Genomic DNA, 4,053 nt, shown 5'->3' on the forward strand with positions numbered 1-4,053 from the left:
TAATCCAAATCTAGTACTTACTTTACTATCAAAGACTTTACTTGGCACAACAAAACTTAAAACTAAGATAAGGAGAGGTTGCTACAGTAGTAAACAACTTCCAAGACACAAATATAAAACAAAAATACTGTAGTAAAAACATGGGTTGTCTCCCATAAGCGCTTTTCTTTAACGCCTTTCAGCTAGGCGCAGAAAGTGTATCTCAAGTGACATCGAGGGATGAAGCATCAACATCATAATTTGTTCTAATAATAGAATCATAAGGTAACTTCATTCTCTTTCTAGGGAAGTGTTCCATACCTTTCTTGACAGGAAATTGATATTTAATATTACCTTCCTTCATATCAATAGTAGCACCAACGGTTCGAAGAAAAGGTCTTCCCAATATAATGGGGCAAGATGCATTGCATTCAATATCCAAGACAACAAAATCAACGGGGACAAGGTTATTGTTAACCATAATATGAACATTATCAACTTTCCCCAAAGGTTTCTTTTTAGCATTATCAGCGAGATTAACATCCAAATAACAATTTTTCAATGGTGGCAAGTCAAGCATATCATAGACCTTTTTAGGCATAACGAAATACTTGCACCAAGGTCACATAAAGCATTACAATCAAAATCTTTGACTCTCATTTTAATGATGGGCTCCCAACCATCCTCTAGCTTTCTAGGAATAGAAGTTTCAAGTTTTAGTTTCTCTTCTCTAGCTTTTATGAGAGCATTTGTAATATGTTTTGTGAAAGCCAAGTTTATAGCGCTAGCATTGGGACTTTTAGCAAGTTTTTGCAAGAACTTTATAACTTCAGAGATGTGGCAATCATCAAAATCTAAATCATTACAATCTAAATCAATGGGATTATCATCCCCAAGGTTGGAAAAAATTTCAGCAGTTTTATCACAAGCGGTTTCAGCAGTTTTAGCAGTTCGAGTAATTTTGCGCGCTTTGCACTAGGAGTAGAAGCATTGCCAACACCAATTATTTTACCATTGATAGTAGGAGGTGCAGCAACATGTGAATCATTAGCATTGCTAGTGGTGGTAATAGTCCAAACTTTAGCTACATTTTCTTTTTTTGCTAGTTTTTCATTTTGTTCTCTATCCCACCTAGCACGCAGTTCAGCCATTAATCTTATATTCTCATTAATTCTAACTTGGATGGCATTTGCTGTAGTAACAATTTTATTTTCAATATCCCTATTAGGCATAACTTTCGATTTCAAAAGATCAACATCAGAGGCAAGACTATCAACTCTAGAAACAAGAATATCAATTTTATTGAGCTTTTCCTCAACAGATTTGTTAAAAGCAGTTTGTGTACTAATAAATTCTTTAAGCATGGCTTCAAGTCCAGGGGGTGTATTCCTATTATTGTTGTAAGAATTCCCATAAGAATTAGCATAACCGTTACCATTATTATAAGGATATGGCCTATAGTTATTACTAGAATTGTTCCGATAAGCATTGTTGTTGAAATTATTATTTTTAATGAAGTTTACATCAACATGTTCTTCTTGGGCAACCAATGAAGCTAATGGAACATTATTAGGATCAACATTAGTCCTATCATTCGCAAGCATAGACATAATAGCATCAACCTTATCATTCAAGGAAGAGGATTCTTCAACGAATTTACCTTCTTACCTTGTGGAGCTCTTTCCGTGTGCCATTCGGAGTAATTAACCATCATATTATCAAGAAGCTTTGTTGCTTCACCAAGAGTGATGGACATAAAGGTACCTCCAGCAGCTGAATCCAATAAATTCCGCGAAGAAAAATTTAGTCCTGCATAGAAGGTTTGGATGATCATCCAAGTAGTCGGTCCATGGGTTGGGCAATTTTTAACCAGAGATTTCATTCTTTCCCAAGCTTGAGCAACATGTTCATTATCCAATTGTTTAAAATTCATTATGCTACTCCTCAAAGATATAATTTTAGCAGGGGGATAATATCTACCAATAAAAGCATCCTTGCATTTAGTCCAGGAATCAATACTATTCTTAGGCGAGAGATAGCAACCAATCTTTAGCTCTTCCTCTTAATGAGAAAGGGAACAATTTTAATTTTATAATGTCACCATCTACATCTTTATATTTTTGCATTTCACATAGTTCAACAAAATTATTGAGATGGGCAGCAAGCATCATCGGAACTAACACCGAGAAAATTGCTCTCTCATGACAAGATTAAGTAAAGCGAGGTTTAATTTCAAAGAATTCTGCTGTAGTAGCAGGTGGAGCAATAGGTGTGCATAGGAAATCATTATTATTTGTGCTAGTGAAATCACACAACTTAGTATTTTCAGGGTTGGCCATTTTAGCAGTAGTAAATAAAGCAAACTAGATAAAGTAAATACAAGTAAACTAATTTTTTTGTGTTTTTGATATGGCAAACAAGACAGTAAATAAAGTAAAGCTAGCAACTAATTTTTTTGTGTTTTGATATAATGCAGCAAACAAAGTAGTAAATAAAATAAAGCAAGACAAAAACAAAGTAAAGAGATTGGGAAGTGGAGACTCCCCTTGCAGCGTGTCTTGATCTCCCCGGCAACGGCGCCGTAAATTTGCTTGATGCGTGTAGTTGACACGTCCGTTGGGAACCCCAAGAGGAAGGTGTGATGCGCACAGCGGCAAGTTTCCCTCAGTAAGAAACCAAGGTTTAATCGAACCAGGTAGGAGTCAAGAAGCACGTTGAAGGTTGATGGCGGCGGGATGTAGTGCGGCGCAACACCGGAGATTCCGGCGCCAACGTGGAACCTGCACAACACAACCAAAGTACTTTGCCCCAACGAAACAGTGAGGTTGTCAATCTCACCGGCTTGCTGTAACAAAGGATTAACCGAATTGTGTGGAAGATGATTGTTTGCGAGAGAAAACGAGTAAAACAAGTATTGCAAGCAGATTTGTATTTCAAGTATTAAAAGAATGGACCGGGGTCCACAGTTCACTAGAGGTGTCTCTCCCATAAGATAAAAGCATGTTGGGTGAACAAATTACAGTCGGGCAATTGACAAATAGAGAGGGCATAACAATGCACATACATGGCATGATAAGTATAGTGAGATTTAATTGGGCATTACGACAAAGTACATAGACCGCCATCCAACCGCATCTATGCCTAAAAAGTCCACCTTCAGAGTTATCGTCCGAACCCCTTCCGGTATTAAGTTGCAAAGCAACGGACAATTGCATTAAGTATGGTGCGTAATGTAATCAACAACTACATCCTCGGACATAGCGCCAATGTTTTATCCCTAGTGGCAACGAGCACAACACAACCTTAGAACTTTCGTCACTCGTCCCAGGTGTCAATGCGAGCATGAACCCACTATCGAGCATAAATACTCCCTCTTGGAGTTAAAAGCAAAAACTTGGCCAGAGCCTCTACTAGTAACGGAGAGCATGCAAGATCATAAACAACACATATGTAATAACTTGATAATTAACATAACATGGTATTCTCTATCCATCGGATCCCGACAAACACAACATAGAGTATTACGAGATAGATGATCCCGATCATGTTAGGCAGCTCACAAGATCCAACAATGAAGCACAATGAGGAGAAGACAACCATCTAGCTACTGCTATGGACCCATAGTCCAGGGGTGAACTACTCACTCATCACTCCGGAGGCGACCATGGCGGTGTAGAGTCCTCCGGGAGATGAATCCCCTCTCCGGCAGGGTGCCGGAGGAGATCTCCAAAATCCCCCGAGATGGGATCGGCGGCGCGGCGTCTCGGTAAGGTTTTCCGTATCGTGGTTTTTCGCATCGGGGGTTTCGCGACGGAGGCTTTTAGTAGGCGGAAGGGCAGAGTCGGGGGCCCGACGAGGGGCCCACACCACGGGCGGCGCGGGCCCCGCTCGGCCGCGCCGCCATGTGGTTTGGCCACCTCGTGGCCCCACTTCGTATGCTCTTCGGTCTTCTGGAAGGTTCGTGGCGAAATAGGCCCCTGGGTCTTTGTTTCGTCCAATTCCGAGAATATTTTGTTACTAGGATTTCTGAAACCAAAAACAGCAGAACACAGGAACTGGCACTTCGGCATCTTG

The sequence above is a fragment of the Lolium rigidum genome, chromosome 5 (genome assembly GCF_022539505.1).
Source record: "Lolium rigidum isolate FL_2022 chromosome 5, APGP_CSIRO_Lrig_0.1, whole genome shotgun sequence".
NCBI lineage: Eukaryota > Viridiplantae > Streptophyta > Magnoliopsida > Poales > Poaceae > Lolium > Lolium rigidum.